This window comes from Prenolepis imparis, unplaced genomic scaffold (assembly GCF_030444845.1).
Source record: "Prenolepis imparis isolate NDT839.2.m4 unplaced genomic scaffold, iyPreImpa1.0 SCAF_10, whole genome shotgun sequence".
NCBI lineage: Eukaryota > Metazoa > Arthropoda > Insecta > Hymenoptera > Formicidae > Prenolepis > Prenolepis imparis.
Window position 1 is genome coordinate 16,088,576 of NW_028141168.1, and position 14,416 is coordinate 16,102,991.

Genomic DNA, 14,416 nt, shown 5'->3' on the forward strand with positions numbered 1-14,416 from the left:
AATTATTTAACATGGAGAATATTTCATTATACGAGCAAAATATTATAAACGAGAGAAATGTTACACACATATTATTTTATCGACAAACTGTATCAGAGCATCTAAGAATCTTTACATATAATTAAATTGTGTGTGTAATATAAGTAATGTTTTTAGATTCATCCCTTAGAAATGATCGAAAATTATTCCAGTTCAACATAACTTGACAAGAATGAGACTTAACGACGATGAGATGTCGCACGCAGGATTAGAAACTGAGTTACCGCGTCTTATTAAGACCTAAATTAAACAGAGTCAGAGAGAGGGAGAGAATTAGAAGAAGAGAGATAATGTAAGCGATTGTGAGATCGAGAAAGCAGGGATGGTGGTGCATTCAGGCATTATGGCCGCCGCTCCTTGAGTTTGGAGGGTCCGCGATGAACGGCTAGCAAGGATGTAGAAGGTTCCAGCGCAGTTGGAGGGGAGTTGCGGATCGAGAACATCCATCTTCCCCCGCTACTCGATCCCTCTCTTATCCTCCATGCTCTGCCCTCTGCAACGTACAGGGTTCACCGTACCGACATACATCTCCTGTCCTGAGAGAGAGAGAGAGAGAGAGAGAGAGAGGGTGAAAGGGGGGATGGGGAGGGGTGAGGGGAGGAAGAAAGACTCCCTTCGTCTTTTCCTCTCTCTTAAGTTAACTTTATACTCCTTTCATCTCTTTCTTTCTTTCACGGCCCTCCCGTTGGACCCCTTTTTTCTTACGATACTTTCTTGCTTTAAGAATGAGAGGCAAGCTTTACAAAACAAGCATCGTCGAAGAGAAAACACAAACTTAATCCTGCACGTGATTCATCTGAGCAACCATAGATCCAGATTATCTCCCATCATCTGCATATTTATGAGCATCTGCCCTGTTCTGATTGCGCGTGCTTCACGTTCATATTATCCAGCGTAAGAAATAACACTATCGAGGCGACATAAACCGGGGTAAAAAGCGGAGCATCGTACAGCGTTATTTTCGAATTGCGTACGAGACGAGAAGCTCCGTCACCAGATCTGTCACTCGACATTTTTGTGTTTTCGGTAAACATCCTTTCAATATAAAGGAAAAATATCTATCTAATATTCTTAGCAGTAATATTATGAAAAAAATGACTCTTTGAGAAAATTATCTCTCCTTCTCTTTTTCTTTCTCTCTCTTAGAGAATACCTCAATTTCGGCTTCAACATGATATAAGACCGAATAATATAAATAAGTTTGAACGTACATGTGACAGAAGGCATATTTCTGCATCGTTAACTCGATCATAACTGGTTATATGATCGATACTACGTTATAAGTTGCCTGCGGTTTGGGTAAAGTGAAATCGTTACTTGAAAAGAAAAACGTGATAGTTCTTCTCCCTTTTCTTTCTATCTCTTTCTTTCTCTCTTTCTCCGGTTCTTGATTCTACCTCCAATCGTTCACCGACGTGATTCTTCGAACACGATCTCGGTCTCCATCCTGCAGCGGGGCTAAATATCGTTTAAAACTCGATTCTCTCACCTGCCGCAATGATGATCGCTGATTAATTCGCGATCGGTCTTTGTGAGTTATACGTCGATCGACTATCCGCAAATTACCTATTCATCACGTAATAGCAGCGACGTGCTTCGAGACATACTAAGTGGCCGTATGTTCTCTCCTTTCCATCCTCTTCTATCACGATGCTCTCTTTTCCTTCAATAATATATCTTCTCAGTTCCCTTTTCATTCATTTATCCGTTTCTTATATATATCCACGTTTTTTCTTTCCTCTTTCTCTCTCTCCCTCTCTCTCTTTTTTTAAATTAAAAAATTAATATTTCTATCGAATATTTTTCATTAAAAATTACGAAACATTTAATTGAAAATTAATTGTGACTTCTTCTCTTATTCGTGTATTTTTTATTGATCAATTTAGTTGTAGTTTTATATACGAAGAGAAAAGAAACACAAACAAACAAAGGTGTCGCGAAAGCATAATCAGAAAATAAATTAATTATATTTTTGTATATTGTTTACAAATTTCGAATAAAATAAGATAGAATAAGATAAAATTATTATAAGAACCGAATAATTAATATTTCTGTCTTCTATATATGTAATATAAATATAGATATACAAAATATATATAATTGATTTACGCTATGTGTATATACCTCACTAAGGTTCGTCTCTTTTTTTATTCACTTTAGAATAAAGTTTTATATATCAGTACAGATATAAAAATGTCTACAAAATAAATGTGAAATAAAAGCTGATCTACCCCTTTTATACGATGAGAAAAGTTTTTCTTTTTGTGCTTTTTAAATATTCATTTTAAAACGTTAAATAATTTATAATTAATTTAAAAAAATATTTCTAGCACATTTTATAATGGATTTAATTTAAATATGATAATTCAAAGAGTATTATGAAATTTGGAAAACATGTCTTAAAAAATCCTATTTTATTAATTATATATGTATATATTTATATATTATAGTATTATATTATATATAATATAAAATATTTATATATTATAGTATCATATTATATATAATATAAAATATATATTGATATTTTTTATGTATGATTCGTCACACACAAAGCGTTTTACTATTTTCCAGTTGGTTTTCCATTTGCAATAGATTGTTTAGTCAACATTCGGAAGCCATACCATTTTATCACGCCCATTCAAGCCCCATTAGCCATGCAGTAGAGATACCGCACATGTCTATATGTATATGTATATATGTATATTGTACAATATATATATATATATATATATATATATATATATATATATGTGTGTGTAGTCCAATGTTTCTATCGGGTGGCTAAATAAGTAATTCGTAATAAAATATAAAATACGGGGGACATTAGTTTAACTGTGCTGTACAATTAATTTTTCTATTTAATTTTCTATTACAGCCATATATGGGTAATTATCTATATACATATACTAAAGATATACTGAAAAAACTCTGATAACATTTATTATTTAATAGATAAAAAATATTATGAATATATTTTATTTTATGCGATATAAGTACTCTATATTATAAAGCATTCATTCTCATATTAAATATATTCATGATTTTTTAAATATCGAATAAAAGAATATAGAATCAATTGAATTTTTAATGCAAATCTAATTAATTCTATTTTCATATATGTATATACACGTTCAGAAATTCCTTTTTCCACATATATATATTTATATATTATTTAAGTTCCAAAAATAATATTAACTGCACAGAAGTGGTTGGCGAAGAAACTTTAGCATTAGCCATGATACTATGGGAGATGGTAATGGGAAGTCCAAGTAGGAGTGGGGTTGACTGCTCAAGGCCGACTTGTTGGTTGCCTAAAGCAGGCCCCAAGTAGGGTCTCCACCCAGAGTACTGATTCCACATGTCTTTTCTTCTCTCTTTCTTTTTCAGAAAGTATGAGAGAGACCGGCATGCACTAAGAGCTGGTTATGTTGTGGTTATCATTATAAGGGATATATTGTCCATCAATTGTGTAGAAAATGTCAATGCAACAGCAGCTCGCTCAACAGAATTGTTCTAATTATTAGACATACATATTACTATCTACTCTAAGCTTAATATGTTCTTAAATGTTAATATATTTTTTTAATAAATATGTATGTAAAATTTAAACCAGGATTATTAAAATATGGATTAGAAAAATATATGAGAAATTTTCATTTGCTTTTGACATATGGATGTATAAGAAAGAGAGAAAAAGAGAAAGTACGAAAGGGAAAAATATTTTATATCTATAATAGCAGATGAAACGATAATATAAAAAGAAAGTATGCATATGCTATTATATGCATGACATTATAAAGTAATAGTAATATTAATGGATCTAATAATGCAACCTCCATTGCACATTGACGAAACTTGTATTAGCAAGATAATGGTGTAATTTTAGCGTTGCTTTCTCACTTGGCGCAGATATTCAGCAGAATCTCGACCCGCGATTGTTTCGAGAGCCCAACGATTGCGGTTTAGGAAATAGTGCAGGATCGTAAGGAGAATTAGACGTCTGAAATAGCAAGGCACGTAGCTCCTTAACGATCTCTCGAAAGGTTCGTGATTTTACCGAACTGCCGAAACAATCAATGAAAAAGGCGTGGAAAGAAAGCTAATCTTTACTTTATATTATACACACGATATATTAATATTAATGCTAAATAGTATTATAAAAGAATATTTCTTCGTAAGGGCTTAATGTAAGCGAGGAAACTTTCCAAGTTTAATTACAAGTTTTAATTAAGTCAATATTCTTTTTTAATTCCTGATTAATGCGACTTGTAGCTTTATCTGCTAATTTTATACTAGATTGTAATAACTGAGTATTATCAAATATATAGTTATCATCTATGCAATAAATATTAATTTTATCAAAGCCACACAAAAAATTTTAATGAAAGCGATGTAATAAAAAAAAATTTCTATACATATTAATCATTTTTCTTTTAATAAAAAAAATCTTAAACTCTTGAATTAATTTATACAAATATATATTTCTTTAATTTTTCATGAACACAGAGGCATTCTTCTGCCTTGTCTATATATGTCGTAGGGAGTTTCCTTCCGGTATATCTGTTAAGCCATTAATTCAATACCAAGCCCATACTTGTCAGATCAATCCGGCGAGGGATTGAAACGCTTGGACGATCACTCGTCGTCTCAAAAGATCGAGCGAGGGAGAGAGAGGAAAGCCATTTCTCCCGCCGGAAGCTAGACACCCCGAGATCTCCATTTCTACCGACATGCGACGACGTGCCACGTCAGCGCAGATCCTATCCACCCTTCTCTGGTTTTTCGTCAGTTCGAGCGCCCGTCTGTGATATTTATTTTCATCGTCGGTGCTGCGTGTCAACGCTACCTCAACATACACACGAGCGCCCTGGTGTCTACAAGACACTTGGAACCGATCAAACATATAGATCTATCTACCGACCGATATTTAAAGCAGCTTCTGTGTCTGTAGCAGGCAAAATATTTTGAGTACCAACTAATACATTCGCAGATGATGACAGCAAAGAGGATTGTGAAACCTCGTTATCTGTCTTTTTATTTAATACGAAGAGAACTTTTGATTTATTTATGCACTTTTTGTGCAAGTATGCAAAATAAATTGATAATTATATAAAAACACATACGTGTGTTTTAAATATAATTTTACAGTCGACTAAAAAATTAAATAATTATGCAAAAACCAATCGTCAAAAGTGAAAGGAACGTCTCGAAAATTATTGGATAATTCCTGATGGCTAAAATCTTTAGCGAGACGCGTTAAAATCAAGTTCGGAGCAAGAAGACCTATTCATATTTAAAATGGGCGTGTCGCAGAGAGAGCGGACACACCAGAGGTTCATTGCACCATTTGCCGGCGCGATCGCCATTTACCACGAAATTATAGACCTAATGATCTAAAGTCAATCGAGCGCGTTGATTAACATCATGAGATTCTATCTTTAGGACGAAAACCGTGCATAGCAATCAACAGGCGAGCATAATAATTTTCTGAATTATTCTCCAAAGTATAATTGACAATCTTTATCACTTCGCAACGTCTTTAATCTCTAATTACGATTTAATTTTAAATTCTCTCATTTAAAAAACATTTAGTCAAAAAATATTTGATGCATTATCAGATTATTTTAATTATGTTCCAAATTATTGCTTCTAAATAATGTCTTGTCCGCGTAACTTTAATGATAATATATTTTAATAATGAAATGTGAATTTTCATACATTTCTTTCTTATTAATTTATTATTTTAATGGACCTTTATTCTTGATTTATTTCCATGTAAAGTTCAATATCTCCTTCGCAATACTTATAATGTTCTTTACTTCTTAAAAACTCAAAATTAATACTGTTTAAATAGAAATGTACTTGAAAGGCCCACTTGAAAAAGCCTTTGCCGCTCGTATCTCATTCAGTATATACAAGTCTAACGTGCACAAATAGAACGCCGTTTTCTATGGGACATTAAACACATTACGGGATCATATTTTGCACAGATTAAAGCATACACCCACACAGACGTATATATACGAATGTGTCGGAAAATCTCAAGCCGCGCGAGTGTTTCGAAAATTTTCTTCGGGCCATCAGTCTCGCGTATAAAAGAGCGCCCGTGCTTCGACGAGAGGATGGGTGGCAACGGAAAGGTGGTATTTGCGCGGACCAAACGACCTAAATAGAGAACAAACAGCGAGGGTGCACACATAGAAAGAGAGAGAGAGACTAACGTGAGGGAAAAAGGGAGGAGAGGGCATCGGAGATGGGGGAGGGTGGAAAGCGAGAGAAAAGGGAGGAAATGGCGCGCGTTACGGAGAAATGGCGCGGAAACTGGGGATAGTGATGGGCAATGGGCGACGGTCGACTCCTCTAACCGAACGAAAACTTGAACCGGAGGAGATCCGTGGGAGGACACGACCATTTCCCGCGCGATCTCTGCAAACCTGGGTACCACCGGTGGTACCACTATGGAAGGAGGACACACAAAGGAGGAAACGAACCTAGGAACGGAACCCCACGCACGCAGGCAATCGCGAAAGGGGACGAAAGGAAAGGCTGGAGATACCATGTGAACGCGTCGCGAGGAGGAAGAGACCCCGTCGGTCTTTCTTTTTTTTTATTCTCTCTCGATCCGGGGTCCCTTTTCTTTATCTTTCTTTTCTTTTCTTCCTCCGATTCTTGAACTGCGCGCGGAAACTGTGTTCGCGGGATTAAACTAACTTCGTCGACCTGCTGACGGTTCCCCCGGAATTCCTATCGCGGAGACCAGTAAGGACCTTCTGCTCTTAATGGACCGCAAGTAATTGAGCCTCGCTGTTTTGTAGCTGGTAATTTGACCTTGAGATTAATACAGTTGCTTCTAGTTAACTCGCCCGATCTTAACCGCTCGCGTTTTCGACGTGAATTTTTTTACGTGAGTTTTATATATAATTTTTCTCTTACATTTCTAATACATCTATACAGCAATCGCTAATTTAAATTAGAAATGGAAAGTTTATGTGCTAAAATAGTTTTTTTTGTGATAATTTAACAGCTTTAAAAATTTCTAATTAGCAAGGCGACAATTATTAAAATAGCGCTAAAATGAATAAAGAGAAAAGACGGCGATGAAATAGCTAATTGGATTCTAATAATTCGGATTCGTATTGGATTTCTTTAAATCATGGTGAAACACCATAGCTCACACATATGATAACCGTGCTGGCATCTAACGGAAATCACGATAACTTGTCAGTATTATTTCTATTCAAGACTAAAAAAAAGCAATCTATGGGAGAAAAAAATAATATTCTCGATAAAAATATATACCAATGAAATATTTGTGCGTTAAACAGCAATCTATATAAATCATTACACAGTATGAATATATAATTTTATCGATGCAGATGCTCAGATGTAATCAACGGCATATATCTCACCTGCATCATTATAGAAGATAAAATTTAAAATTTGTATAATAATGTTGCGTGATATATACGTATAATAAATTCTCACGCAGCTAGTAATTGATAAAATATACATTTTTATTCAATCTTCTCGAAGGATTGATTATATTTAATATATGCGAGTACGAAGCATATTCAAAAAGCATGTTTAAAATATGTCAATTTCGATATTTTTGATTTTTCGATAAAATACAGTATATATATGAAAAAAATAGAATATATCAATTGGAAGAGCCTCATTAGTTTTACTACAAGAAATCAGATTTTCGCATTTTCGATTATTTGGTAAACTTTTCTAATCTTTCAAGCAAGATTTCTATGAAAAAATAATACAGATATCGATCCATTATTGTTTTACATTTTTACATATTGATGTGTACGATATAATATCCGCACACACACACACACACAAATCTATTATCTCAAAATTCAGATAAGAATTTCACTCACCTTACGATGCGACGGTGGAAGTGTAGAACACAACGTTGTGATCTGCAAAATACAAATATATTATCTATATTATATAAAGCATTGTTCAAAATAATTAAAATATTTTTAGAAAATAATTATTAAGCGCATTTAAACTTTGTTTCTTCAAACAAATATTTAATAAAAAAATTATAAAATATCCGAACAAATTTGTTTCAGATATAAACTCGTGTATGCAAACAATGCTAAAATATTTTATATATATCTATATAAAATTATTAATGGTAAAACTTTTATTAAATATTTTAAGAATTTTAAAACGAGAGATCTTTCTCCCTACAACATTTTTTATGCATATATTATATACAATAAGTAAGCTGTGCAACATGGAAATAAGCGAGCAATTAATTTGATAAATTATGAACTATAAATTACCAAAATTATAAGCTGCTTCGCTTTAACACAGATGCTCGGCCATCGATATCTTCCCGGATCTCTTCCTCCTTTCTTATTTGTCTTTTATTGTCTGGCTTCTTCATGACACTCACACGACAGTTATTTACGAAAACACGATCGCGTCAATCACCAAAAGTCGAAGATCGCCCGATTTACATAGCATTCCCAACACAACCTAACCTAACCGCACAACCGGCACTTTATTTTATATTACAACGAGTTTAAACACAAAAATTACGATTTTACGTACGAGATATAGCACTGAAAAATCGCCCGGCCGAATTCATATAGGTTATCTCTAATGAATAGTATATACGTACACATTTCACAGCATTGTACTATATCTTTCATTATTATATAATACTAAATTCGAGAAACGTAAAGAATATAGAATATTCCGCGAAAATGTATTTTATATATGTTAAATATTTCGTGTGACGTTGTATTCCGTTTCCCAAATCTTTACTATCACACACAATGCTCACCTTTACGCGGCGTATGTACACAGGTATGCGGCGCGTCATTGTTTATACGATCGTTTTGTTGTCATTCGCGCACGCGGCGAGGAGGGGAAACATATAGTGTCTCGCGTCGTTCCGTGTATTAACTTTATCTCTCGAAGCACGATCGCGACAAGTACTAAGAGGTGTCAAACGGAGGTCAATCACGACGAACACTAAGATTGTCGACCGGTGCGAGTTACCTTTCGCGTCTCGCGTGTCATTAGAGTGAAGTATGGCGCGATTATCGACTTCGTGATGATCGATTGCGCGAGCGATCGCGTAAGGTCGATTCAGACATATCCGTTTTGTATCTGTTCCGTATCCGTACCGTGTCCGTATCTATCAGTGCAAAGTATTCATATATTTCAGTACTTGCATTTAATCACGTGGAATCGAATCTAGCACGGACGTGCACGGTACGGATACGGAACGGATACAACACGGATATGTCTGAATCGACCTTAATGAATCGTATTTTCGCGAGTGAATATAGTACGAGTGTCATGAAGGTTAGGCAGCAAAGCATAAACGAGAGAGGACAAAGAGCTTCGGAAAAGAGGTTTGTCGAGCGACGGGAAACAACTACAAAGTGAGTGATTTTCTTAATTTTTATTATTTCTCTCTTATTTGTAAAATTAATTGCTGGCGCTTATCTTCCCCATAGTGATTTATTGTTAGTTGCACAGTTGTATAATACGCAATGCACAAACTAAAATATTGTAGATTATTTCTCATATTTTACAATACCTAAAATGTTTAAACAAATATTTACAATTAATAATTATATATATATATAAAATATAAAATAATTTTATATAATTTTATATATATATATAAAATATATAAAATATTTTAACGAATTTTATTAAAACAAATTTTTTCGGAGATTGTAAAATATACAAATATGTCCAAATTACATGAAATTATCCCAAGTAATTAATATTTTTAAAAATAATTACATATTATGCGCAATTAAATTTTTATTCCCTTTAATAATGTTAAGTCGAGTATCCCCATCTTTAATATTAATATTTATTAATTGGTGCACTTAAGTTCGGGATAAGACCCAATTAATGGTTGTGACAAGAGTAATCTGCACACGCCACTGCATATACTTATCAACGAGTTATTTATATGCCGAATTTTTTATTTCCATCACGCGTGATGACTTGAAATTATTATTATTATATCGTGAATTGCGGATACGTGCCTCGCCTACGTTGTTGCGAAATAAGGTGCTGCGCGACATATATACGATGAAGGTCTTTAAGCGGTGCAGATAGTAACGAAGCGCCGCACAAATGGCGATAGATTAAATTAAGATTACAAAATGAGCCAATTATAAATTAATTGCACCCGGTAGCGCTACGGTAGTAGCGATATGGGCTTTTTAATATCCGATTATGTCTTAACAACATATCGAAGATGTGTATCTCTCTCATCGGTTCTCCGCTCTTCGAAATGATTAACATCCCGCGAACAGAAATGCCAATCAATGATTTTCCTTTTCTTTTTTTCATGATTGAAGATAATATATACGTCGCCATAAAGATAAATCTAAATATGACACATAGGTTCTCTCGGCGTAATTGCTTCAAAAATTACTTATCAATTTATACATTCTTCTATATTTATATGACATTTATATAAAAATTATTAATTTAAAAAATTAATGGCATCTTCAAGAGTAGCACATTTAAATTAATATATGTACAATATGTTAGATATATATTTGACAAAAGTTTTACATAATACCTTAAATTTAATCGGATAATAGCACACGATACTTTTCATAGAAGTGTCGCGATATTTAGTCACAAGACGGGAGGATCCTATGGTACTCCACCAAAACATTGTTCGTGCATTACGGTTCCCCTTGAATCTCCTTGTTCATAACATTAGCATGTACGTGTCCTACCCATAAGTGCAAACTCCCCATACTGGGGACTGAGAGGTTTTTGTGGTGCAAACTAGCACACCACGCAAAAGTAACGTAGAGTTTCTGAGGTAGTAATTACTTGTTAGTCGACGACAAGAGTCTGCAGTTGCAGCAAACTATAATAATTACGAGATAGCACTGTTGCCGTTTCTCGTTTTTTTTTAGTCGCAATATTTTTGTGAATAATGATTATTGTATAAACAAGCTCGCGTTTATACTCGCAAATAATGCGTATACGTTTGTGTATTTGAAATCAAAGATTATTATTTATATTATTATTTATTTATATAATTCAAAAATATAAAAAGAAGCAGAAGCGACAGTACGTGCAGGAAAACAAATACACAGATCTTGAGGCAAACATTCTGACGTTTGTTATAAATAGTTGCATTGTCATTTGTCAAAGTGTGAACTTGAGCGATTAATTTCTTATCCAGTGCGAGGACAAATTAATCGCTGCGGCGCATAATTTACGTCAGAATTTCGTTGGGCGTGAAACGCTGATAACCGTTTAACATTTTTACGCTATCTTGTCATGAAAATAATATCTTTTATCGTGCAAAGACTGTGGTGACCAGTGCATTGATATCCAGAATATTCATAAACATTCACTGACCTTCTTTCGTCTTCTATGCACTAAAAGTTTTCCATTAAATTATTAATTACAAAACATTACTCTTGCCTATAATAATAATATCGAAAAAAGCCGCAACTTCTTTCGTTTTAGTGTCTCAAAAATATTTAAAAAATAGCGCGCAATTATATATAATAATTTCTCAAATTTTTTATTTCTTAAATTTTTTTATGTCAATTCGTGTGTCAGCTTATTACATAAAATATAAATGCAAACTAACAATAAAAGATAATACTTCTGCTAACGCGTAAAATAGAATATATTTTTTAATGTAGAATATATATTTTTTTTATATAATCCATTCTCCTTTTAAGCCCACTTTAGACAATTTATAATTAGCAATAAAATTCAAGACGAAATTCTATTTATAATTTTATGTGTCATATATTTTACTATATTACACGATACATGAAAATAGAAATAGAATTCCGTCTCGAATTTTGTCGCAAATTATAGTGGCCTTTAGACGATGGTATAAAAAATATCAATGGCAGGCTATTATCTAGAATAAGAAGTTTGTGTACTTAAACGCGTATACACTTTTTAGCTACAGACCCATGTTCCTTCTTATAGGAGAGTATAGTGGTGCAGACGGCGCTAATGTTCGCCGTTACTCACGATTCTCATTTGCAAGATTGCCTATACATCTCGTGGCATCCTATCACGACCTATCACGTTCTTCTATACAGGTTGATTCGTGTATAGGTAGATATCACGGGTGTACCGAAATTTCGAAATATCTGTACTTGCAACATTTGTCAGATATAACGTAAATATTGGAATATTTTTATGCGCATAAAGCTCTAGTAAATTATATAAAAACGAATATACGCGATAAAATATATATTTTATAATTTTTATAATTTTGATTGAAACTTTTATCATCTACGCATTTCTGATTTTTATATTTATTAATTTATATCGAGCAAAAGGAGGTGAAAAATTGTAAAAAAAATCGTTGAACGTTAAAAGTTACAAATACAGAATTTGTGTCGTTTTTTTAAATCGTAGACACGTAGATACATAATGCAACGTGAATGCGATCACCTTCGCTTTGAAAGTAAATTCGAAGGTGAGCAACAGGCAAAAAAATGTATTTTCACGGCAATATTAATTAGAGAGGGCGTCTGACCTTGCGTATATTAGGCAATTTCCTTCATCATAAGTTTTTTCGGTGAGTGATACAATACAGTGTCATAAAAACATCGTTGTAAAAAAGTCAACAGTACCCGCTTAAATTATCGTAAAAAAAAGACGAGGCTATATTTTCAGGCAGATACCTACGTTGGCGTGATTATAAAAAACCGTTCAAAGGACAACAATGCAAGTAGAAAATGCCGTATTGGCGTAGCCCTTCTGTGGAATTTTTTTACCTTTGTTTGCAGGAACAATGACTTCTCGATCTTTTAAGTCTATAATAATAACTATAATAATAACTCTCGTCGTAATTTTTTCGAATTCAAAAATCGTATTTTTACTTCAACCTTCGATTTTCGACTCTCTTGTAAAAGTTAAATTATTGTTATACCCCTGTGTTCCGCTAAGCAATATAAAGTAAGAAAGTTTATTGGTCAGTTTGACAGAAATATTCTAAATTAGAAATAATCATTAAGTTTTAATCTTTAATTTTTGAAATTATTTCTTAATCTATAATCTTATAAAAAATGTAGAACTTCGTGAAATTACAGTTATATGTATACATGTAAAAAAGAATTAATTAACATGTAGAATATTTCTGATTAATAATAATACAATTATTCAGTTACATTAAATAAATGAAAAAATAATCTAAGAATTAAGTACTGTTGTAATATATTTTTGTAAAAATGTAGATTTTTATAAGATTATGGATTAAGAAATAATTTATAGACTAAGACTAAGAAATAAAAGATTCCTTTAAAAATATTTGCTCAATCTGCAAATATATTTAATTGCAAAACATATTTTCTTTGTTCAAAACAAGAACATTCGGATAAATGTGATTTTCATTTCTCTTTTTGTTTTGAAACCAAAACGATGCTGCAGTAAAAATGATACTGCAATAAATCATGTCTATAAGAGAGTATCTACCAGTTAAAGTGATTGTCTCATAATTAGCCCGTTGTTTCATAATAAGGTAGTTTCTTGCAAAATGGTTGTGCTAAATCAGTGGTAACAAGAGCCTGGCACTGCCTAGGCAGTAATAAAGTCTAGCTAACACATACTTTTTGGATATCGTACTGATACAAGGGAGATACAAGATTCCTCTCGCCGACGTAGTTAACGTTACGTAAGTGATTAGTAGCCCGGCTTATTTTAACGAGCGACTGCCTAGGAGTCTGTGGAAGAGTCAGCTGTTTGCGAGTACAATCATCCAAAGTGCTTATTAGTTACGATTAATCATCGTACAAATAATTTTGGCGTTATTTAAAATTTGCATTTATCGACAATAAAGTTTAGATTGCAGGCGCAATAAATAAATATCGGGAATGTTGAAAATATTGGATATATATGTATAACATATAACGAATAATACATCGACTTGATATATATGCGCGTGTCAACTACTACTATTTCGTATGTATGCGAATATTATTTAAATGCTAAAGTTTCGAACGGCCAGGATGTAAATGAGGGACGGAATCCTTGTGCATAATCTTCCTGCTGATTACAGTTAAGTTTAATGTTTTGCACGTTATGAATTTATGTACGCACTGTGCAACATTTGAATTATTCAGAACTTATTTTACTTTTAAACTGCTGCATTGAGAAAAGAAAAGTCAACCTGCGAAACCCAAAACTCGTATTCTTTTATCGCACATATTGTAATAAATACTGATTGCTTCACTCTCACAATTTATATGTACATTAATATAACTTTTTAAAGTCTGGAAAATATATCGATGAGATTTATGCGAGAATGTAAACACTCTTCAAGGTTGCAGACGTCATAAATTAAATATCATGGCTTTGCGAGAGAGATACGTATCAGCGGAAA

The 14,416-nt window shown here is 33.2% G+C and overlaps 1 long non-coding RNA gene across 2 annotated transcripts in view; it reads left to right on the plus strand.

Moving 5' to 3' along the window:
* The window catches only part of LOC145941851 (uncharacterized), a 54,332-nt gene that overhangs the window by 18,893 nt on the left and 21,023 nt on the right, over positions 1–14,416 (plus strand). Inside the window, exon 1 of one of the 2 annotated variants that reach the window (XR_014426238.1) lies at positions 9,131–9,455. The exons of the other annotated variant lie outside the window; for it this stretch is intronic. This is a non-coding gene — a long non-coding RNA (uncharacterized LOC145941851). Of the gene's footprint in view, positions 1–9,130; positions 9,456–14,416 lie in introns of those variants that run through there. 2 annotated transcript variants of the gene reach the window in all.